Below are 26,049 nucleotides of genomic sequence, written 5' to 3'. Positions count from 1 at the left end.
TATACGTCGGAGACCGAGGTCGACCCAATTAGCCAGATAAATTTTCCACCCTCATCGGTTATTATAGCGTCCTAAAACTTTGACGATAAAAATAATTACCAATCGCGATCGTACGATAATTTTTATTCCGCTAATCAGCTCTCATTAATCACGAGGCCTTTCAAATCGACCATTTAATTCAGAGAAGAGAAGTACGCTTAGTACTCGCATGGCTTTGACCAATTGAGGTTCGAAACCTATCAAAACTGAACGAACGTTCGTCGAGATAAGCGAGGAATTTTCATCCTTGACAAGCGGTATCTAGTTAATAATCGTCACAAGGTAGCTGCAAGGACGGAAACTTTCATTCAACTCAAAGCTGTGTATAATCTTCCGAGGTAAATTTACACAGAATATAACGTGGACTTGTTTTATTGAGGTAGCGTGGAGGGTACGTCGCTTTTCCTGAACTAGTTCTTGCTTGGCCGTTGGAGGGAATCGTTTTGGTATTGTAGTACGCATAAAGAGGGTAACGCGAGTCAACAATTGGCGAAACACAACGCGTTTGCGCGCAACGGCTTATCGCCAGCGCAAGGTTCTTAGAAACGCACAGATACTCGGAGACGCGGTTGGACCGTCGAAGCAACGACGCCAGGCACGCGAGTTTAACGTTTTGGATTATAACCTAGGGGGTAAACTGCATCTCGAATGGGGAAACGTGATATAGTTGAACCTATTAATGGCGGCTTACTTGTAAGGAATCGTGTTCATTTTTGCACGATGAAGGGCCCAAGTTGTATAAAGTCGGCAATCACAGCCTAGAGTTTCTCGCAGGACCTGTAATAAGGTGGCAATTAATAGTCGATATTAAGTCCGCGTAACCACCCAGTAACGCTGCCGAATAACGCAGACCGTCGCCTTTTCCGACTCTCTTGAAGGAAAGCTTCCGATGCCGCTGTACCTGCTGAGTATCGCGTTTCGTCTCTGTACTGAAAATGTTATTTACATCGAGAGAAAATTTTTTCCACTTCGCCTTGCGCGAGTTTCGCTTTGGTATATGGTTCGATTGAACCGTAACGCAATATATTATTTTTTTCTTTTTCTAAACTTCGGTAGCATTGGCCCCTCTTATATATAACGTTGAAAATAAATGCAGGTATAAATGAAACAGGGTGAGAGATTGTCGAATCCGGAAGTAGGTACATGCGTCTACTGGAAAATGTCAGTCGTGTAAGGCAGATGTTAAATCGACGATCTCTGGTATGAGTCAAATACTTTACTGGGATATTATATACCTATATAGAGAAATTGCACGTCATCCGATATAATGGCCAATATCAGTGATACGGTGTGGAGAGGCGATTGGCAAAGCGAACCATCGTAACCTGCCAAGTTACTTTTGTCCTCATATTTTTTATTGCCGTTGTAACAACAGCCGGGGACGACGGTGGCTGAAAGCTACGTTTTATACCCACTGCATGTCTATATACCGTAGAAAAACACTACAAAGAGCGTTGGCAATTTTATACGACTATTATAGGTGTAATAAAATGGGCAGAAAAGAAATACACCCAATGTGAAATAGACATGACCATCTAGTATAAAGCCGTCCCGAAAGGCAAACAGTTCCGATTTCTCGAACTATGTGTTATATTATACTGCCAAACGAAAAGAAAAAAAACAAAAACAAAAGAACAAAAGAAAGAAAAAAAAAAGATAAAACAAACGAAGGAAACGGAAGAAGAGAAAGAAAAAAAATTTTGCAAGCCGCCGGGATACGGTAACATTGCTACGTGCTCTGTGCTAAATCTGCAGCTCAGCCTTATCCGCCTCCGTTTTATCGCTTCGGGTACGTGAGTACATATTTCGAACTCAGACTGCGAATCACTGGGTAATTTTGCGGCGAGGTCTCTGCTGCTTAGTATCAAGAGAACCATATTTTCTTCCTCGAACTGGGTTCCAGAGAACTAGTCACATGATCTACGGGATTACTCCCGAGCTGTTGCAGCAAGGTCGGAAAAAGTTTTTGATCGTTCGTTGGTGATGGTTGTTAGAAGTTGTTTTTGACGCGACATAAGATCTTCGCGGGTGCATTTGTTATGCGCACATTCAACGATCCGCTTATGGAGCTTTCTTCTTTCAGTAAGTTTCACGGATGATCTCCAATCCGCGATGCAGGCACCAGCTTTGCTATCACAGCTCCTCTCGCTCGATTTTCACCTGCACTAATTTTTCGTCGATGCATAGAAATCCGTATTCAGGGCGACCGACTCTGCAAACCGCCTGCCGATTATAGTCAATATCGATCGAGATTCACGTCGGGCGAAAGGAACACAAATCTAGAGCGACACGACGGCGTGTATATTTGCATATTCAATACCTGCCGAGTAAATATTCATAAGTCATGCGGATGCGGCGCGTACGCTGCCGCAGCAACGCCCGAAGCGGAACTCGCTATACCTACCGGCTGAAAATTCTTCTTCATTAGTAGCTCACAAATGTCGGCCGTTATTCCTGATCTCTGGACAGTCTGTTGTAACGTCCAGCTGCTGCTGGCTGGGGAATTTATTCATCAGTTTGCTTTTAACTCGTCGCGTTCCGCCCCCGAAGCTTGCGGCGCTGGAGGTTTACAGAATAATCGACGCGTGATTTGGAAGTGTAATTATCCATTATTGTCCCTGTCAAACGTATCTAGTCGACGTCTACCAGTGTCTAGGCTTTCAGGCATATCGGCCCGCTAATAGAGATTCAATTCTATTCAATGAGATCCATCGCCTCGGGCCTTGACAACGGTTCTGTTCAGCTTGCGGCTGTATCAAGTGATGTATTATGCACTGCTGCACCACCGCGACTAGAATCTGCATCGCTTCGTATACAGTCTCGCGTAGGATTCGAAAATTGGTAAATGCGTCTTTGAAATTAGGTAATTATTCGTCATCGGTCTGTGAAGGTTTTTTCACCGGGGAAGAAACTGCCGACCCGCACGATCGTGCGCGATTCTTTTTCCGACGGAGAGGAGAATAGAGCGCGAGACAACTTGCGTCCATCAATTTGACGAATCCAAAAATAAATGGAAAGCGCAGTGACTGACGCGTGGGACATGGTTTTTATTGTATCAATAGAACACGCCGGTGGAATAATATATATCCCGTCCAATTCGTACTAGGACATTGTTTCGGGGGATTTGAATTTATTGCTATTCTCAGCGGGTAAACGAGACACGAACGATAACAATACGAATTTCTCCTTCTACCCTTTATTTGACACAAACTCTGTGTTTCCCCGCTCTTCTTTTACCCTTGCCTGCATTCTATTTTTTTCTTTTTGCCAGAATATTTTGCAGCGGCGTTCGCGCCCACCAAACGAACGGGCGAATACCGTGGTTGTTAATATTTGTGTGAAAATAATTCACTCGTTGTACACCTACTTCCAAACGAAAGTATTGAGGTATACATGATCAATATTTGCGGTTTGACGTCGTTGCGCAACTAATTCTCAGATTGAAAACCTTGCAGGACGGCAAAAAAATACCCCAAATTTCTTATCCGTCTGCAATTGATCGCTCCCTGATCTTGCGAGACCGGAGATAATTGTACTGGCATCTGGTGGATGCGACTATAACGATGAGAGCAAAAGGTAGAATCAATTTTGTGATAAATTTAATCGTGGCTTCGGCTCAATCGTCACATCGTCAAAAAGGCTTCTAAAGTAGTTTTCGAATGAAGGATAGACAAATACAGATTGTTAAAAATTGTTCGGACACTGGATTCCTTTTACTTAGAAACACCCGGGGGGATCGGGTAAAATTAATGATACCCCCTACCGGACACTGAGTATTTAGCCTTTACTCGACGGCGTATCACCTCGAGTCGTGTAATCGCGTTGCCGTACGGTGGTGAGTACAGTGGTAAACTACTGAAATCGCTTTTTTACGTCGCCTTGCAGCGGCGATCCATTAGTTGAAGAATCTTGGGGATTCCGGAAGGCGGAATAAGTGGGTGTTCGTACATGTATAAACGTACATACCCAAGCGTAAACGGTCAAGAATCATTGGGTTGCTTTAAGTGCATCCTGCAGTTTTCATATTATACCTGCAGTGGATCGAAGCAAAACGGCTAATCGAATCAAGTCGTGGCACAGTTTGGCGAAGTGCGTTAATCGTTCAACACAAGATAGAAGAGCTTCAAGGGAATAAATGTGAAACCGCAGTACCTAATGGGTTATACGTGTTTCGCTTGAACCCCGCAGCTTCCATTGCACGATGGTTGAACCTCGGATACGAGCTGACTGGCAACAAGCAAGCTGTAACGAGGGATTGAATAACGCGGAGCTCATCACAACTCCGCGCTTGAAAGTTTCTCTTGGAAAGAATTTTAGGCACGTTTCGCAACTGGCACGATTCCCCCGAGTAAACTTGGAGAAAAGAAGGAAAAAAAAAATACTCCCGAGCTTTGATTGTTAGAGAAATACCAATTAGCTGGTAATCACTGACACTCAATTTCACTCACTCGTTCTCCGTTACTTCGCGTCCTAGCGGTTTCACATGGAAATTCAAATTCACCAGGAATCATCATTTGCCGAGCTCATAGCTCCATCACTGCCTCTGTAGTACGCTTCGAGCCGTCTCAAGCGAGCGGTTCGCTGAAGCACCCCATTTCCTTAAACGCCTATCCCACACCCTTACAACTACCTCCCCTTCTTCCTGCATCCAGAATGTTTTCACCAATAGTGCACTTTCCATACTCGAGGCGACGACAGCGTCGCGGTGAATTCATAATGCACTTTCCCGCGTGTTGCTTGCTTGAAAAGACGCCAGAGCTAGGAGAGTAACTACGTATAAGAAGGGTAAGACCGACCAGGAAGTGCCATTCTTACCCGCCAGTCTCAACTTCGGGCATTGAGTCTGTGATCGACTATCTACGTTATCGGAAAAATACCTTTTGATTTTTCAGTCAACGTTCAACCTGGTTTCGGACAAACGATACAATTCCACCTGTTGGCCACAATTCTATGAGGAAATAAACTCAGACTTGATATTAATTCATACTTGTGTCGGTTCGGCTATCTGAGTATCATGTGAAGATCAAAGCTTTGCGTGACAATTCTTGTTGAATTCATTGTCAGACTTCATCCTGTGAACAATGTTTACAGTCAACACCTAGAATCGTTATCCACAGATGAGTTTTATCCGATACGTTTACCGATCAATGAAAACCAATCTCTCCGTCACTTATCGCCGAGTACAAGAAATAATGAAATGAAGCAGAAAAAAAGAAAGGAAAAAAAAAAACACCAAATGAAAAAACTGATAAACATTGCTTCTCTCGCGACACAGATTTATCCATTTTTCTTGTTTCCGTGTACGATGAGGTGCTCGAAAATGTAGAGGACAATAACGGTATATTCAGACACATTCTGCACCATTCCCCTCTACAACGGTGGGTATAAATTCCACGTCGCACAGGTATTTTCGCGGTACACGTATCCAGACGTCTGACTGACTGACTGACTGACTGCGCTAGTGAGACAGTTCAGAAAACACATCATCGCCCGTATACGCACGCACGCACACACGCTCGCATACGTATTGCGGCGTGAAACGCACCCTCCGACTTCCGGCACGGCAAGATCCCTCGGGGATCTCCCCCCCGTATTCCATTGCATCCTCCGCTATTCGACTTCCTTTACAACTCTCCGCGGGAATTTGATAAGTTCCCTTCTCTACCATCTTATACTCGCACCACTGCTGTGGGGTATTGTGAAAGAAAGAAAGAAGGTTCTTCCACCCAATATGACGAATAGAAAGGCGAGCGTGTTTGAAAATGGAAAACTACTACGGTAATCGTATTTTTATATCGCTTAAATCACTTCGTACATGACGTTTGCGACTTTGCTGTTTCTCTTTGCCATTTCTATGGCCAGTTATTCTTGATGTAATTACGGTAATTCCGACTCAACTCCGCGCTACAAAATTCGCGTATACCGCATCATATCTGGCGTGGTAAATGGAACAATTCTTTTTCTTCACGTACCGGCAAACTAGCTGTCTGAATAATTCTCTCCTTTTTCCTTCAATTTGTCTGTTTTTACAGTTTGCTCGTGGCTCAACTATGCTGCGCAAAAATTCAAAATCCTCATCAATGTGGAGAGGAAGGTGACGCGTGGATCTCTATTCCTTTTTCCCTGCTTAAAAAGCGACATAATGGATCGAGAGACTCACTGTCTCCGTATGAATCGGCGGGATCAGCAAGGGCGCGGGTCACAATCACTGGGATTTGACTCGTGCTCTTTCTTATCTAACCGATTCAAATGCGAGGCGACATCTCATTCGGCTTTTCACCTCTCTTATCGCATGTTTCGTCACACGTATTCTTCCGTATTTTTTTTTTTTTTTATCGTATATCAGGACCAATTGTTGAAACGAAGCTTCGTCTCCAGTTTACACATACATCTATAATTATGTATCGTCACCCAAATTCAAATTATGCTTTCTGCAACGCGGAGAAAAATACGCAGCAGCCCAGACTTTATAGTTTGGTTAAATTTTGTCTCACACGGGAAACGGAAAAGGTAGCCCACTCGGTTTTCTTCCGAGTATGTTTAATGTGAAAACACACCAGACGAGTGAAAAAATATCTGGGTCTTTGATTCATGGGCTTATAACATAACGGGGAAAAATAACTCTTGGTGCCGGGTTGATTGGCAGTCAACAAAGTTGAGTCTTGCCAGAAGTTTGGGCCTCTTTACTTATCACGTACAGCATCTCTGATTAGATGAACGAAACGGTGCACATATATGTATAAATATTTTGTTTACGCGTTGTATAAATTACCCTATAAATACATTTAAGCTTAGAGGCCTATCGACAGCGTACTATTACTATTGATCGGTAGTGTGTGTGCATCAAACTCGCTCTGTACGGATAGCTCTTCAATGAATTTTTCTTGTAGGTAGAGCGTGAGTTGTAACAAATTTCTCGGATCTGGAATGGCATTTTTTCAAAAGCTGACGACAGTCTGCTTAAGCGCAACTCTTGACGGAATTTAATTTAACGACGTATGATCATCTTCGAACGATGGGGAATCAAATGGCGTAAACTTTTACCTAAGCGTCTCTCCCCTTCGAGTCACTTGTCTTTCATCTGGTTTTTCGCGTCCAGATTTACGCTGGATTCGTAGGTACTAATCATTCGTAGAATTTACTCGAAAGGAATTGGTGATCGTTAGATCTTCAAATAATGGTCCATTGTCAGTGGAACTTGGACCTTGCCGTCGAGTTTCAAAAGCGTCTTGGCGCACCCTTCACGCGATTTTGCATTATAGATGCTTTACCTAAAATTTAGAATTGGGTATTATTACTTGTGAATTGGTGAACCGAGAAAGTTGAAATTGCGGTGGATTTATTCATTTCCTTTTCACGCGTCTGTGAACTCTTCGAGTTGTAGGGAACAAAAAGAGGATGAATGATATAAATGGGGTGAGGAGGATTTCCCACGTATTATATCACAGACACCCGGCTGACAAACTGGCCAGAAACGTGATTTCAAGTTTTTTAATAAATTTCAGAGGAAGAAATTTCTCGTAGCACGGAAAGAGATGTTAAACCAGTCGCTGCCCTAGATTCCACATTCTAAATTACATCAAACTTTATTTTTCCCTCCACCTTTCCGCTTTTTTTTTTTTTCTTTTATTACGTCCGTTTTAATATTTTCATACCGTTGTTGACGCATTTGTCGCTGTAGGATTCTTCCGCTTCGAAAGCGTTACATGAATGTATCAACGAACAAACTCTGCACCCTCTAGTTTTATTTGGCACCTGAATGTTTTTCTTTCATTCTCAATTTTTTCGCACCATAACATGTTACCTGCGCGTTATGTAAATATCATCTATTACACAAAAATCAAGGTTAATAACGGGAGTACAGATTTCCCATCCCTTACGACTTATCCGCGAAAACGATCTGACGAGTATACCAATACGAATAACTTTCGGGGCAAAGTGAGTAAAGTCGTCAAGAATTAATACATCGAAGTGGATGACCGGGTTGAGAGGTTTGTGATCTTTTTTTCACCACTCTTTCACCGTCCTCTTTCTTGCATGCACCGTACCTACTATCAGTTTGCTCGCCTTTCACTCGGTAATATATGTATTTAGCGTTTTCTTCCGAGTTGTCTCTAAACTTGACAACCTCGAAGTTACACGTTGTGTTGGACGAGGGACGGTCGTGTGGTGAGGTAAAGAAAAAAGTCGTTAAATAACAATGAAATAAATGTACATTTTACATCTACTCGAATTAATCCCTGTAAATAATTCAATCGCCATCTCATATTCAAACTTACAACTTTGTTAGTGGAGATGAAGAAGAAAAAAAAAAGAAAAAAAAAAACTGCACTTCGAACCTGATCGTCGCGCGGCCATACAACCGACTATGCCTGCCGCGGTCATTGTCTCATCGTCGGTTCTGAATAGAGCTGCACGAGCGTGTGCAGGGCCTTTCACGAGCGTGTAACGTCACTTCCGCCGCCCTCGGTCTCAAGCCCCTGCGAAAACCGGTACCGCCGCAGGACACGATATACCGAGTTACGGTGTGTTCCTCCAGCCAAGACGGCGTCGTGTTGCATCTGCGTGGCTGCGCGTAGCATTGCGTAGGTGGTACAACCGGGACGAAATTGCAATATTAGCACGGCTGTAGTCAAGCTAGATTGCAGAGATGATTTGGAGAGGAATATAGGCGAACTCACGGTCAAGCCGCGCGGAATGAATTATTAATTAACTGAAAAGGTGTTGCCGGAATAATTTCTTTATAATGGTATACTTCGTATCAAGATGCGGCACAAACCTTGCTACGGCATTTTAATTTCACACTGCAGAGGCAATTGGGTACGATTTGGACTGCTGTATTCTCGCTGTTATTACTCTACTCGTAAAACTTGTACCGACCCCACCGCCGCGCAGTGACGGAATACACCGGCCCACAAAAAAAAAAAAAAAATGGTCCTATATAATAGAAAAATAAATTTAAATTTATATTCCGCGAATCAAATAACGTAATATATATTTTGTTTTGATTAAAAAAATGATTCTCATCACAACAACATCAATTTTTTTAAATTTTCAGAGATTTTTTGCTATTTTTCGCAATTTTCCAGGGTCTTTTTGCAATTTACTTAGATTTTAAATGGCTTATGGTTGAATAAACTTCAATTTGGATTCAGCGGACTAAAATACATGAAAATCATACTTGGTCTATAGTTCCATAAATTTTTTTGTTACCAAAACTGCTAATTTTTGACGATTTTTATGGTTTGTTGCAATTTAATCAAAATTTTGAGGGTGTACGGGCAAAACTGACTTCAGATTTGGATTCAGCGCGTCAAAATACATAAAGATAGATAGTTCCGGTCAAAGGTGCAGCCCACTTTTTTTTTTGTGGGCCGGTGATATCATTTACCGTAAAATTACGCGCTATAAGTTGTACGTGAACGGAGAAAAAGAAAAAAAGGATTGGATAGACAAGCATTGCGTAACGCTGCACTCGATGCAGGTCAAGGAACTCACAAATCTCCGAAGAGTGATTTCAGTATCCTCTGCCAGTACCGATATACTGTACTGTATTGTACCGCGCCGCATAACATACCGTGCAGCAGCAAACGTTATTCGTATACATATAAAGACGCTCTTTAGCTACACAAGTCACTATACTTACATCGCGATAAAAGTTGGAGCGTATTGATGTATGTACCTTCCGTTCGAGTCCAAACTAACAGGATTTCGAAGAGGGTCAGAGGTTCGAGGGAAGATTGAATGACGTGACGGTAACAAAGCGAGAGGAACGAGCTAGAGCGTGCAACAGATAGATGGATTGGTTGATACAACGAGATAAAGAAAGTGATAGAGAGAGAGAGAGATAGAGAGAGAGAGAGAGAGGGCGAGGGAGAGGGAGAGGGAGAGGGAGAGGGAGAGGAGAGGGAGAGGGGAGGGGAGGGGGAGGGGGAGAGAGAGAGAGAGAGAGAGGAGAGAGAGAGAGAGAGAGGAGAGAGAGAGGAGAGAGAGAGAGAGAGAGAGAGAGAGAGAGAGAGAGAGAGAGAGAGGAGAGAGAGAGAGAGAGAGAGAGAGAGAGAGAGAGAGAGAGAGAGGAGAGAGAGAGCGAGGAGAGAGAGAGCAGAGAGAGAGAGAGAGAGAGAGAGAGAGGAGAGAGAGAGAGGGCGAAAGAGGACGACAGGCGGGCGAGTGACAGCGAAGAGGAGGGGTCTAGCCGCTCAATTTAGCCACTCTCTTCGCGAAATACACGGCCAAACTTTGAATTCGTATACCGACCAAGAAGAGAACGACGAAGACGCTCGACGCACAAACTTTCGGATATTTACTGCGCGCGCTAAGTTGCGAATTCTTCACTCCCTCTTCCACAATTGGAATACTTTAACAAATTACAAGTTGTGTGCAGTGGTCTCTACTGATGCTCCTCAAGGAAACGAATTATCCGGAATCCCGTTGCGGAGTGAGAGGGGGGTCGCTTCTTGACTTGTGCACGTTTCACCATCAAATATGGAAAATCATTAGCAGTTCAATTATTGCCGATGGAGTTATGGTATAACTTTAACGCCCAAGTGAGCCAACCATTTCAATTTCAGATACGAGAGCGTAACGATTCCCGATAACTCTTAAACATTTTTGAAAATGGTGGTAGTGAAACGCCGTAACTGAAACCATTTCTTCATACAGCAGTGGTTATCTATCTAAAGGTAGATCAGAGAGTATTATAGAACACGATTACGTGCCCATTGAAGATTCAGAGGTAGGAAAGAGCACGTCTACTGGCTCGGATACTCGAGCATCCGGCGCAACGGCCAGGTCGTAACATCGAAACGCGTGTAAGAATTATTTTCCCCTAACCCCCCATAGGAATCGGAATGCGATAGTTGTGAGATATAAGCCGATGAACGATCATTTATCACGAATGGCGCAGCATAGAAAGGTGCTTTGCATAATGTATTCCAACAATCTGGATACTCTTAGCGGAGGTGTCAGTGTTGGTAGTGCTGGTAGTGCTGGTAGTGCTGGTAGTGCTGGTAGCGGTGGTAGTGGTGCGGTGGTGTTTTCAGAACGTATTCAACATTTACGAGTCCGCTGCATGAGCAACGACGACGTATTACTTCGCCGGCAACGGCGGCTCGGTCTCTTATCGCATCGTTCAATTCACTGCGAAAATAATTTTCACAGCTTTAGTCTGCCCTGTAATTGGCTCCGGTGATGTACTCGCTGCCATATATCATAACGACGATTATTATTACTCTCACAGTACTTGGATTAATGGTATATTGCTTGAATTACGCAACTTATGAGCTTGCGCTCCTATCTCGCGTGTCCAGTTACTCACCACGTGACTTTCCTAAGTACATTATACGTATGCTACATATGAATCCCGTGTCTCGACACAACGTTTCACACGCTGTCGTAGTGACACGGCTCAAAGATGCCCGATTTGACACTGTGTATAATTTTCGGAACATAACACTGAAACCTCAAAGTTCGAAACATCCCTGTTTATTGGAATTAGTTGTTACTGTAAAGCAAAAGCTTGATTTCTTCTTATACCGCATAGAGAAGGGATACGTCCGCGAAATATGACGGTGTAAATTCTCGGCCGAAGTATAACAGCTATAGCTGTACATGTACACACCTACCGTGCTTTGCCGTTGGGACCCCGGGATTCATCTATCATCGCGATGATCGCCTGTATGCATCATGCATTTTTACCATCCCGTATAGATATATGTAGTTGTACGTATGTTTCTTACCTGCTGCATTCTTACCGCTTTCTTACTACCTCGACTACGAGTTTCTCGCCAGTTTCTTTGTTATTCGCACCTTCGGCGTGTGCAACCTCGAGAAAGTCGGGCAACGAGGCCGCGTGTGTTCCACGGAAGACGGATGTCACGCCTCACGGATCACATACACATTTTTCAATTTTGGCACGTATGTGATTTCCAAATTTAGCAATAAGGATAGAGGGCGGGGAGAAGGTGGGGAAAAATCGGGACTGAATCGGTAGTACGTATCGTCGGTGGCTGGATGGCTTACGTTAAAATACCTCGAAACATCCTCTCTTCATCGCGTTCGCATTTTGCCCTCGATATTTCACGAAGAATGAACAGTAGGTTCTTGGCTAAGAGGATATAGAACGCTTCCCTCGGAGTGTGAAAGATTAACCGGTTTAAGTATAGGCGTGAGATTTTCGACTCATCCAAGTCCTCAAGGTTTTCTTTCTCCCCTTCCTTTTGTTAATCCCAAAGCATACAACGGCAGCCTCCATCATCGCGTGGTAGAAGTGTTGAGACGTTGAAAAGTCTAGAAGAGATCGTACGTCATCTGCAAATGATCGCGGATGATACTCCAGCATTGAAAAGGGGATTCGTTTCAGTGCGTACATTCAAGACGAAGACTCTTGTATGAGAGGTGGTTAGGTGATTTGGTATATATATACCCTAAACCCTATACATATATTCAGAATTTTCGGTCGAGTGAATGTGCTCCTTCAGCCCCAACGATTGAATAGTTGAAATTTCTTTTAAACAATCCATAAATCACTCCTCCTCCTCCTCCTCCTCCTCCTCCTCCTCCTCCTCCTCCTCCTCCTCCTCCTCCTCCTCCTCCTCCTTCTTCTACTCTTTGACAAATCTCCTGCCATTCTATAACCATGTGCAACTGCATGATCCGGTCCTCCTCTGCTGCTGCTGTTACTGCTGCTCAGTTGTAACAGCCTATTTCCTCAGCGAGAACTTTGCAGTCAGTGATCTGTGATTCTTACACTTCAAAAGTCACTGTAACCATGTGACGAATATCGACGAACTATGACCAAGCTGTGATCCACCGATATTCGAACTATGCGGCTCGATTAGGTCGAAGTTAGAAACTGTGATTGTACTTCCAAGCTTGATCCCTTGCCGCTAACTAAGCGCCACTTTGGTCATTAATTAGCCTGATCAAACCGATGCGCGAACTTAACCCCACAAAAACAACACCCGCTATATCCCAGCTGTATCGACTACTCTGCACATCGTTCGATAGCTTGTGTATAATCTGTACACAAAGCGAGGTTAATCCATTATACAGGGGCCTCGTCGTGACGCTGATGAGTTACGGCATCAATAGTTTCGTATACAAGAAGTTGTGGCCGAGAAAAAGCAAACGAGGCGAGTATCTTTGGCCAATTTTTTTTCTGCCCCCATGCTTTACGGGGAAAAAACCACCCGAGCAAACATTTAGAGGCACTCGCCTCGCAATATAGTCACACTAATCGGTCCGATGACTAAATTCGAAATTAGTAGGTGGATTAGTAATGGAATTGTTGCCCCGTTGGTCTCGCAGGGGCATAACGACGGGGAGGGCCAGACCAGCTAATTACCGATTCTATTGGTGTTAAATTGTCGCGTCGAATAGCTTGTATATCGGTGAGGTGAATCTAGAGTTGATATACATGTAATAACGAGAGACACGGCTAAAGCTGATAGTCCGTAACTGTGAAATAGTATGCCGATGAAAGCGCGGGTGAAAAACACTCGCAGAGCTTTCATTACCTTATCACAGATAAATTGTCCTAGTTTCTTCGACATTCAAAATCTGATTAATGCGTATTCCCGAGCTGTGGTACATAATTCCGGCCCGACGTGTACGACGATACATGGGCTACTATAATTTTGTCATATGGAGAGAACGAACGAACAGCAAAACTCAAACGCGTATGTAACGGGTAACTTGCGGTTGGTATATCTACACGAAAGCTGGCCAGTGTGGCTTTAGAATTAATGAAAGCGTTGCGGACCGCGTTATTTCCTCGAGTCGGTAAATTGTAAATGAGATAAATAGTAGCGAGGTTCTCTAGTTCCCCGTGTTATATACAGTACGTAAGTCTAGAGGAAACTCAATTTGTGCTGTTACGTAGTGTTTATATGTCGTAGGAACGACGAAATAACACCCGCTAAAGTTTATTTCCATATGAATTTTTTTTTTTCTGTTCACGTTTTTGCATATTCATTTTCACTCCTTCTCTACCCTCCCTTTATTCGGTGCTGCTGTCGGCCATTTCGTTGTGCCGGACGTCCGCTTGCCCGCGCGTTTTATTTCTCCTCTCTTGATCCGAATTATCACAACTTCGCGATAGGTACACTTCACATGCATCCGTCGAACGGATATGAGATTTTCGCAGCTAGACCTTCCAACGTCCGACGTGGAAAAATCCGAACTAAAGAACTTGAAGAATAGTGAGTTTCGAAAGTAACGCGTATCTGTATTCGAAAGGGCAAATAGAATGCCGAGTTCGGATTCACGGTCTGAGTTTCGAAAAATCCGATTGACCTAAAATTATCGCCGGTTCGTTATTCAATATGCATGTATGCTATACATATATCTGAGTGTGGTTCGATCCCGTTCGTTAGCTGAACCAATACATTGAAAGCCTTTCATCCTGGGTACTCCTGAAGGACGTACGAGTCTCTAGGCCGTTTTTAAAATTGCATGTGTCGGGTTACTTTTCAACCACTGACGAAGACGGAAAGAAAAAGACAGACAATTATAATGCCGATGAACAATATGAACATTCTCTTCGTTATTATCAAGTTGCAATTCCTCTGCCCGATGGCTTTCTCTAATTTCCTATAATGAAATACCGATCGATATAACTCGTCGACAAAACCGCTGCCGCCGTTCAATAATAAATTTTAAGTACATCAAAGGTTTTCCGATTCCAACACATCGTCTAACGGTTTCATAAATATCCTATGATCGAGCGGACACAGAGGTAAAAGAACGAGGAGCCAGATCGGAGTAGGTGAATTTCTGCCTCTTCTCTCACACGGTTATCCAGGGGTCAGTTGCTTGCAGGATACGCGCTTCCAGGCAACAGTGCTGCGAAGGCTCTTCAAATATTCAGTCTTATCGATGCAGTTGAGGTGAACGGCACCTTGCACCGGTGCAATCGGCAAGGGACGGTGATGTAACGCACGGTTGTACGGTGTATACCACCCCCAATGAATTCTCGGCGATTAATATAGGATACGTTTGTTTTTCCGGGGACAAGTAAATCCGTTTTCCGATCCTACGTTCCCCTCATTGAAAATCGGCCAAGCGGAATAAGATACGGATACCCAGTGCCCTAACCGTTTTTAAAATGGAGCATACGCTCACCAGCTCCTGAGTGTCGCGAAAGTTTCGCGGGTATGTACATACATCGAGCACAAAAGCTTCACCGGCCAGTGTTTTCCACTCGGTGGAAGAATACTCCGGTACTCTCGGCTATACGCATCGTTGAACTTGTGTTCAAGACGTGTCGCAGGATGCAATGATGGCCACCTCTGGCAGGAGGGTAACGTGCCTTCGCGATATCCTGGGTGACGGTGGTCACGAGGAGAGGAGACGGTCGTGCGGTGAGGCCAGTCTAGTGCCGAATGCACTTATACCCACAGGAATTTCGCACCGATGAATGTTAAGTTTCACGACACTTAACGCGACGGCCTTCGTTCTCTGGAAACTCAGGATCGTTGTTGGTTACTCATTCATTGTCCAACATAACAAGAGCTGTTTAATTTCTCATCCAATCGTAATGTATTTTTGGTCCTGTTTCAGGTAACTATCAAACGCTGTCTTATTGTATCTACTACTGTCAGTCTGGTGAGTTGTTTTATCACGTATTCGTTTGCGTTGCGCATGTGTGACGAGTTTAGGTATGTCCAAGTTCGTGTGATATTCTTCATCGTCCTGCACCGGGGTTTCGGGCGACGCCGACGCGCGACGCCCGGAGTGATCGAAACATTTCAAGTATCCCGTGCATACCGACGCGCTTGCGTATAATAACCTTGCCCGTTTTCTCCCTCCAAGTATCCGAGAAATCTTCAGCGCGCTGCCGGCTAATGAACCGGTTATTATTAGACCCGGTGTAAATATAAGCGCAACGCCCTACCGTTCAGGTTCGGAAGGTGTATATCTCAGCCCATCACAGCGCCGCGATCCGTGTTCCGCTAAATGTTCCGTTCTGAGATTAGTTTTAGGTATAAAATTTGTATTTCGCGGAGTAAAAAATCGTCTTTCAATTGCTCTGGGGTCATTTTTTTCTCATCGGCTACCGGCAACGGGAGAATCACAATCGATGCTTCGACTACCCTCAAGTCCTTCTGATTTTTTGCCGGTCACAAAACCGGAGCAGGACTGGCCAAGTGAGCGAGGACGACGACCATCTTCATCACGGAGAGAACGAATAGCCTGCAGAGGTAGAATGGAGTAAAAGAAGCAGAATTCACACTACGGACCGACCGAACCTGCCTCTTCGTTATTTCCCACCGTCCTTAAAACCCCCTGCATCAAACAGGAGGTAAGATCCATGCTCTCGTTTGGGCGCAAATTACGTCATTATACAAGTACGCCGGAGAGGAGCTCCGCGAAACGAAGAGAATTTCACCCCTGCCGTCGCTCCTTTCCTCCGTCTCCGTTCGCCCCCACTTTTTCCAACATTAGTCGCGGAAGTGATACGCTTCGCATTCACCTACGTAGGTATTCTTAAAATGTACTCGGGGTTCCTTTTTTTGTTGTATTCTTTTTTTTCTGGGCTCGTTCTCTCTGTATATAGCAGATATTTATCACCCTTCAAATTTGTATATCCCAAAGAAGAAGAGGGCGGGGTTCGCGAGAGTATCTCGATACAAGTTTCAGGAATCTGAAATCGACCTGATATGGATTCCTCAGAAACTAAACAAACCGTTGGTAAAACAAGCGACTGTAGTCAAATATTATTAAGCAAAGCTGAAGTTGGAAAGAAAATTATTAAAGAAAAAACAAAACTGTTTCTAAAAAAATTGATATCTCGTCATGAGAACTTATATCGGTCCATTCGTCCATTTTAATTTTCACCCCCTAGGTCACCGGGCTGATACACTTACTTGACAGATAATTTATTTGAGGTTACGCCCTCCGAGTGGAATCGTTGAATAATAATCATTAGAAATTACCGCGCCTCTAACTAGAAGCTATTTAACGCCGACGTGGTATTTATTCGCAAATTATTCTCCTCGATCTTCATGCGAAAAGCCAACCGCAGTTATTTGAATACCGCATCGACGCGCGTTGGGCCAGACAATTTCGGTTCCCATCTCAGCTTAGCTTAGCTTACCTTAGCTTGGGTTAGGTATGGCGAATTTCTTCTCTGTGTTTTACGATCTCCGAAATAACGTTGTGAAATACTCACACGGAACCATGAAGCGGAATGGAATAAACGAAAGCTAAAATAAAGGTGGGTTAACTCTGCCCGGACGGAAAAATCCCGAAAAATGCATGATATGCGACTATCGCTTTTCGAGGTAAAAAAAAAAACCCGGATCTCACGGTTCACGAAGTGGTAGCAGCAAAAACCCGAAATCTCAAATCCCATTACGTGATACCTACTCCAACTTGTTCGGAAAAATGTTCCATCCTTTTTATTTTTGTTCTCTTTCATACCAAGTGAAAATATATTCTCTCCGTTTTCACCGATACGAAACTTCTCACTTGGCTCGCACCGATTCGCTGTCATTCTTCGAGTGCCAAAGAGGATGTATCGGTTTAAACGGCCTCTTGGTGCACCGTGGGTGGAAGGAAAAAAAGAGATTGCCCGTAGTTTACCGCCGGGCGCTGGGACGGAGAAATTCACGTAGGAATCGCATCGATCAAGTGAAATTTGTTACCCTCCGGCTTATACCTCGGGAAAAAAATATTTAGTCGAGAGTGAACCCCGGAAGCGATTTCTCTGGGGCCTGCGTACGGTCGTCTCGCGGCTCCTTCAAATTTAGCAAAATATCTACGAAGTGCGTCGCGTTTGCGCGAACTGAAGGGAGGTAAATAAAATAGCAAAATAGTGGCTTGGCAGGCGTGAAGGTACGCGCCAATTTCCCGACGAAGAGGATGAAGGGACGTAAAAGGAATAGAACCTATATGCAGTTAGGATCAAATGACGCGCTTTCGAAAATTCCACATCACCTGAAAGGCACTGGATTACATGATAGACGCGTACCATTCCCACCATGTCATATAGAGAGACCTCTAGATAGACTCACTCACTCCACAATGATTTTCCAAGACGTGCTTTTATTTACATTATACTATCCGCACGATGGCGTTTGAATAAAGTAACTTTTGCTTGCTTCACGGGTCCGCTGTAGTTTTAATTAAAAAAAATCGTCAATTAGTAAATAGCGGATTTATTATCATGCGGCATGTTTCTTTGTTTGTACAGTTGATTGACTAAGAGACATAGAACAAGATCCGCATTGATTCTTATCCCGCTAGTGTCACCAATTATTATTTCGTAATTGAAAAAGGTATGCGTCTTGGTGTCTGTGTTTAAGCAACATCGTATTCTTCGAAATTACAACAATTGCTGCTCAACAAATAAGGGTTCTCGCAACCGAGATGGCACAGTGGTGAGATCCTGAAGAATCCCCAATTGAGCTTCGTACAACGAGACTTGAGCAAATTCTACAGCGCTTGATCATTTCTGATGTTACCTGGAAAACCAGTAATTAACTGGAGAAACTTGATGAGGCAATTTGGGAGGGATTCGAATCGAGTGATTTTCCTTTGGCCAGTCGAGAACTGTAAATTTCAATGTAACCTGCGATCTATTTATGGACCGAGTTTGTTGTTACCACCTGATGGAAGGTACAATTTCCCAGCTCCTACACCGCAAGATGAAATTCCCCAAGGGCCGAAAGTTTCTTGCAATTGGACACCGCCACACCTCTCATTGGCCCCACGTGCGAACGTAATACCAAAGGCTATGCCCTCGCGTCTTCGCGTAAGTCGGAACAAACGAACGTGCAGCGGAGGGCCGCTGCTGCTGCCCCCCAAAAGTTCAAATTGGTTCAGACGAATGAGATGAAACTTGCGGAGGGGATAAAATAGTGCGGGTGCGAGGTGTGGAAAGGTAGAACTGGGAGACAATGGTTGGACGAACGGCGGACAAAGCGAATGCGAAAAAAGGGAAGCGAGCACTACCGCACTCCATCGATCGAAACTTGACGTCAATATTTTTGTCCTGTGTTAACTTCCGTCTCTCTTTAGCCGCCTCTCAAATGCGCTCGGATCATGCGATACGATCCTCTAGCGGCGGCGGCAGCAGCAGCTTCCCTTTACCAAGAATAGATTTAAGATTGTAAATTGACGAGAGTCGAGTTCCCTTCGAGAACGGAAGAGGTAACAAATGATCTTCCTCAACGTTTCTTTTCGGTGGGGTAGTGGATTCCTGTATAGGTTATATAACCGTACGCGCGCCCCCTCCGGCTCGTTTTCCCAAGCGGGAAGTCCTTCAGCTCGTTTCACGGTTCAAAGGCCGGCCGTCCGACAATCAAAAAGAAATTTAAAAAAATAAATTTAAAAAAGATACCGCCAAGAAGTATGGAAAGTAAATATTGGCCATAACAAATTCATCCCCGAGAAAGTGCTCCGAGGATGAGGATTTATATCTGTCTTTTACTTTCAATATAAAGTTATTCATGTGCAATTTTGTAAGAGATGATACTCGCGAACATTTCGACTACCCGCCGTACAGTCGGCAGTCCCAATAGTCTGCTCGAAAGATTTGTACGTAAGAAATTGATTGCGAGAGGCTCATTGTCAGCTGACCAATAGGCAGGGTGAAACGTCCCTGAGTTTTTTTTTTTTTTTTGTGTGAACCCACTAGTGAATTGGGAACTCGTTGTGCAACTTTTTCACTCCTCCCTTCTCCGTGTGAGCCGTGCGGATTGCGAAAGCACTTCACTGGGCGTATTTATCATTCCTACAATCGGAGGTAGGTTGGGTATACAGCAACCAAAGAAACGGTACGATAAAATCGTGGGAGTTTCACGCTTCTTGACTCCGAAGCGTTAGGCGGGATAAAAAATGAGTATTTGACTCGTCTCACAAACGGTCAGACCGAACCGATTACGAAAGCGTGATGCTGCTTGTACGGATTTGCTCGTCGTTGCAGCTAATTATGAAGTAATTCAGTCCGTAAGCGTTCGATCGATAATTTCGTTCCCCCGTCATGCTCGTCGTCTTCCTTCACCACGGGCCCTTCAAGGAGTGAAATATAAAATTTAGGTGTCAGAGAGTAGGTATTTCCAAGGAACAAAATTGCCGGCATTAAATCTGTCCGAAGAGAGCCGATAGCTTTTGCAGTTTGACAAATGGTCGGGCGTTGAGGGATCCGCCAACGAGGAACAGGGACTCATTCGGGACTTTCAGGTAAAAGAAGATGCTCTCCAGCTCCTGCCCTTAAGGCTCCGCCGTGGAAAATGTCGGAGGGCTAACGTCACGGGATGATAACGGTTGCACAGCAGGAATAGCGTATTTTTTCTTCTTATTTACCCTTTTCACTTCTTTCGTCCGCCGCTTCCCTCTTCCCGCTCCTACATCCACAGCGAATCATGGCTGTATTTACTCTTGTCATCCGGTCGCGCAGTTATACAGCCACCCTCCTCACCCTTTCACAGACCCTGTAGCAGAATGGAACCGATATATTTATACACCGCAAGATGAATACGTAAGTCTTTCCGCTGCCGTGTCGGATGGTCGCGCGACGAAAGGAGGCGCCCAGCGTCGTTGAATTTCCTTAAAGCGAAGTGAACGAACGTCGCTGAATTTTCTATGAAGGGAATTTGAAATTTGTTGTATGCTAATTCCCGTGTATCGTACCGCCGCTGCTGCTGCCACCGTTCTGCTTCTGCCTTATACGTATAAAAACCACCCCGTGCCCTTCGTTTTTTCGTTCGTTCGTTCGTTCGTTCGTTCGTATCCCCTCTTTCTATTGCTTCGTATAAATATTAACACCGTTGCACACCGTCGATGACGAATCTTGCCGGTGTGAGTTTTCAATTTGAAATTCCAAGCATTTTCTCTACGGGTACGAGTGCGAGTTGACTCTGTCAATTTTTCAAACCATTGATAAAACATACCCCTGTCCGTCAGATCCAGCATGGATATTCCATTTACGATTGACAGAGAATAAAAATGGTACCCGACGAAGAGAATTGGGAATAAAATTTTAGCGCAGAAAAGATTTGTAGGTAAAAAATAATCCCCGTAACGTGTACTTCAGAGGGTATTAAAAGAGGGGCGAAACAGCGGTGAGGAAAAGTCAATCATAAATCGATTTGTGTCATTATTCCGTGCCGGTGGTTGACGTCGCGAAGTGGACCTCGAGACTCGTAAGGCGCAGAGCCACAGGGCTCGAGTTCGAAGAGTGGAAGGGAAGTCTGCCGAGTAGCGGGGGTTCGTTCAACCTCGAGTGCTTTTAGCCCTGCGCTTCTCTCTCGGTTTTTCCTTCCGTATAACGGGGGAATAAAGGAAAATCCCAGATACCAAGGCTGAGCGTATACGAGCTTGAAACCGTTTAAGGTGACATGACGGTCCAAAAAAACTCTCGTGTCGAAATAGTTTCCCTTCCCATAAATTAAGATCAAATCAGGCTTCCACAATAGTTGTTCCACAAGCAGATCTCACGAAAATACCATCAATTATCGCGGGACGTGAACGTGCGCGCGAGTTTGCCGGTGTTGAGAAAATTTTCGGGTATTGGGTCAATTCCTTATTTCGCCAGATGTGCGAAGAGGGCAGAAATTTCACATGTGAATTCACGCGGAGAGGAAAATATACACATGTACAGGAATGGAAATGGGCACGGGAAAAAGGGGACAAAGTTTCGTTTCTCCTCCCGCATATCCAACTCCAGCTCACCTCCTCCCCCTTTTCCCAACTGACGGGATGATAAACCAAGGCAAAGAAACGGCTAAATTAAAACGTCATTCTGGCGTGAGATCCCCCCGATTCGAGCGCGCGTTTCGTTGCACCCTGCGTCCTGTCCAGGTTTTGTTTTATATTTTCGTTTTGTTTTTTCACTCGAAACGTAAAACGGGGCGCGCCTCGCCTCTTCCTCCGGAGAGCGTAATCACACGGGACCCCGAAGGATTTCTCTCATAGCCGCTGCTTGCTCGGCGTCTGTCACCCAGCCAGCCGCGGTAAACACGGGCTCGAAGCAAGCTACTCCCGGAATCCTCGCACCGATAAACCTCCCTCTGTCCATAGTGCCTCCATCGGTATATACCTATGTGTATGTATACGTATACATGTGAAAAAGGCAAAAAAGCGCTGAGAAGATATTCACTTCTTCCAACATTCCCTCGCTCGCTCGCTGCTCTGTAAAAGCAGGGACGCTCGCTCATGTTTATTTCTTCCGTAGCTAGCAATAGCTTAAGGAAAATTACACCGATTTCCCTTCATCGCAGATAACCTTCCGGGCCTCCTGTATATATAAAATGTATATCTAAGCAGCAGCGGCTAAAAGGCACGATGATTTACTTTCGGCACGGACGGCTTAGGGTCTTCAATGGTCGGCGTCGTCTGGATATAGCATATGCTTATTTACCTTGCAGTATCATCATCTCCACATCGGCCTGCTCGCATCTCCTCGGCCCAGAAAGATTAACCTAATACCTATATATTTATAGAGAGCCGGCTCTTCTATTTTGTCATTTTTTCAATAGTACGAATTTGTTTCGTTCTATTTTCCGATCATCGCTGCCGGATGATGTACCCAGTCGAAAGGCTGAATCCGCTCCCCGCTGATAACGGCCAGCCCTCTACTTTGAGCGACAGTCTCACGCGTAGAGTGCACGATGCAATGAAAATAGATCGTAAGTGGCTGCCGCCGCCGCCGCTGTACACGTGGTTAAATTTAAACGAAATTCAACAGAACACCGTAGTGCTCGTAATAACGGCGAGCTTCTACTCGCCGAGAGCTGCAACCTGCGCCACGAATTAATTAACTTTCATCTATTTCTCCGGCCCACGCTGTGCGCATGCATATACATCTTTATCGTTATCCGAATTTATACCTTCCTTCTCTCCGCACCATACGGCAAGCCGACCGACTGATCCGGTGTTCGAACACCTCTTCCTCCTCCTCCGCGTCGTCGTCGTCCCAGTTTTGTGAGCGAAATGCTGCAGTCGCGTAAACATCTGTCCCTGTTTCAAAGGTGGAGCCGGAAGCTTCCTTCCTACGTCGAATACCTCGTACTATCCGCTATCCTGGCGCCAGATGCGCGCAGCGTTGCTCTCCCAACTTGTAGAGCAATGCCGAGCTTTCGCTTCTGCGGTTTTCAACTGGGATCGTATTTGCATCAGCCACCGTTTCCTTCGAGGATTCGCAAAGAGAATCATTCAGTCGCTGTACCCTCATAGACGTCGTGCCGAATCTCGGCGAATGAACTATCTGCACACCGTACGCGTTACTCCGCTCAGCTTCAGGTCCACACTCCGAGAATTGTACGTGTAATTCGGTGGGAATATTTCGACGAAGAAAATGGATGAGCAAAATTTTCGATCGTTCGGCCAATGGATATTCTTTTTAGAAACGAAACGATCGTATACTCGTAACATTTCTGCCGCCAAAGAGGCGGGGAGGAAGGAGATAAATATAGTTTCCGCATTCTTCGCGCCCGATGTAATGACCCCGAGGCTTATATCCGCACCGTTTTGATAAATGGTACGCATAAGCGAAGGCATGAGGGAGAAAAATGGGTATTGCGAGCTCGAAATCGCGTTACAAATTGCTTGGTAACCTCCTGCTCTACCTCCGCCTACCTGCCCGCGACTCACTGACAGACGAAATTATTCTCTGTTTTTATTCAACGCGCGTTTATCAATGCATAAGGTATGTTGGTTTGGAAGATTTCCCAGTAATTCACTTTTTTTCCTTCCCCCTATTATACAGCTCGCAAAGTGCGCATAATAGAGCTACATTTGTGGTTATTGATCGCGTTTTTGTGCAAGCGCAAAACAGAAATGGGTAGAAAAATTTACAAGAGAAAGGCTGATTTTTGAGTGACCCGGGAATGAAAAAGAGATCCTTTGAAAGGAAAGAGGTGAAATTAATGAAAAACCGCTTGCCTTCTCTGCGGATCATATTATTATCCCATTTACACTCACGCGGAGAGAGAAAAAAGGCAGAGAGGGAGGGAGGGAGAGAGAGTTTTGCGGTGGTGGACCGAGAGTTTGTCGCCTGACAGTGCAGACCGCTGCATGATTAAGTGGCAGAAAGTAAACACTATTAATTGCTGTACAGACCACGGCCGCGGGGGCGTCCCATTGGGCGTCGGATTATCTTGGGGGGGGGGGGGGGGTTCCGGTTCGACTGGAGCGTGGCTATTTCGTTCTGCAAATAGAGAACCATGTCCTCGGTACATACGTACATATACGGGCAAAAGCGCGCAATTAATCTCGAGGAATTTTTTGTCAACGTCCCGCCGAGCACATCCTGCTTTTTACCCCTTGCCCACACGCTTGCCGAACGCGAGGCTGTCGGGATGAACCAACGTGAATATTAGTCTCTCATCCTCTCCCAACGAATTTCAGTCTCACTGATTTCGTTGCATGTCTTCTACGGCACTCCCGGAAACTCTCGCATAAAGTATTTCCTTCCCTCTTATCGATGCATCTTTCTTTTTCTTCTCCTCGCGGAAATTAGAAGCAGTCAAATGTATTTCTGCTGTCTTTCCTACAGCTTTATCTCTTCAACTTTTATTTTTCCGGCGATTCTTCCACTTCTCCCTGTAAAGAAAAAACGTCCAAATTTAAGTGTGACGGTTGCTCCTAAGGACCGTAGAGTTTCTCGTTAGTGGTTACAATGGACGGTGGGGAGGTGGCGCCGTCGTTCTTCTATTATCGAAAAATTCGTTAGTTGACGAAAATAGCGGCAAAGTGCGTCGTTGTCGTAAAATAATCCGATAACGAGGAGGTACCCCGCCGGTGCGATGATGCGATGTAATGTGTATGCTGTCTCTTATAACGAGATTGTTAAAGATTTCCTTAATTAGGACCTGTAGCTAGATGCATCCGGTTGCTCCACGCCTGAACCCCGGATACAAATATCACTGCACGGGGAATCAAGAATCAATTTTTCACGTAATTATGCAAAGACCAAGTATTCCCAATTAAGACAACAAACAAAAAAAAAATAAACTGCCGATGCTGCTGCATTTGATAGTTATTCAATTTTCTTGCGCAGATTTATGAGATAAAATTTATAGCAGATGATTTTAGACAATCTCCTCTGCCTGGTAAAAATTTATATCCTTTGTATTTATGTAGCCTCCTAATATACATATGCAATTGAGCTTAGAGCCGCCTACAACGTGAATACGACAGTTTTCATCTCGAACACTGGCAGGTGCGTTTAGATCTCGCCAGTCCCGACTTCTTGTATTTGTCGTGGAACGGTAATTTACTCAATCACAGAGCCGGTCTAATGCAATTGGAATTTTTTTTTCCTGCCGTTTTTTCATCCTTTCAAATTACAAGGTTGTGAGGTGCCCTCACTGAAAGACTTGAGACAGCCAGCCGCGCCGCAACTTCAACTGACAATTATTAAGGAGGGCTCGAACGCAGGCTGCAGCCTCGGTACATTTCCCGCTTGGTTCGCCTTCCTCTTTCTCTGCTCTCCCTCTCTCTTGTCGACACCTGGACTCTTGTCGCTGGGTAAGAACCTTTTATGATTGTCTATTTCATATACTATTCCGTGTAAAGGAAGCTGTCCAAAACGGGGTATGTTCCTTATTCTTTTTTGTCTCGCGCAACTGAATTATTTGAGGAAAAGGAAGGGATGAAAAAACATGCCAAAATGGGAGAATTTTCGACTGCTTAAGGCGAGCATCCTGCAACGAACTCCTCGACACAATAACGAACCTCGAGACTTGGCCAGAAGCCCAGGTGAAACTCTTTCGGTCCCTATACCTCGCTCAGTCGTTCTCATAATCTTCCCTCCTCCTCGTGTTTCCTGCACGTTTTTTCCTCCCACTCTTCCCCCTCATTTTTTCGCTGAGCCTTGCTGCTTCCAATTATGATCGTCTGGGTTGTTGCCAGCTACGGAAAAAGGTAACGTCAAGCTACCCGCAACGCGGGACCGTATCCTAATAATAGTCCAATTTGTTCGCTGTAATTTTTCATCCTCGTCTAATTTCTCTTTTTCCCATCCTCCTCAGGAAATCACGGTGGTGAGAATGATAAATAAAA

At 44.7% G+C, this 26,049-nt stretch overlaps 1 protein-coding gene across 1 annotated transcript in view; it reads left to right on the top strand.

Annotated features, from left to right (window-relative positions):
- LOC124307068 (fat-like cadherin-related tumor suppressor homolog) overlaps window positions 1-26,049 on the top strand; it is a 147,303-nt gene that overhangs the window by 80,046 nt on the left and 41,208 nt on the right. The window lies entirely within an intron of this gene.

Source organism: Neodiprion virginianus, chromosome 6, assembly GCF_021901495.1.
Source record: "Neodiprion virginianus isolate iyNeoVirg1 chromosome 6, iyNeoVirg1.1, whole genome shotgun sequence".
Taxonomy (NCBI): domain Eukaryota; kingdom Metazoa; phylum Arthropoda; class Insecta; order Hymenoptera; family Diprionidae; genus Neodiprion; species Neodiprion virginianus.
This window is presented reverse-complemented; position numbering and strand designations above follow the sequence as displayed.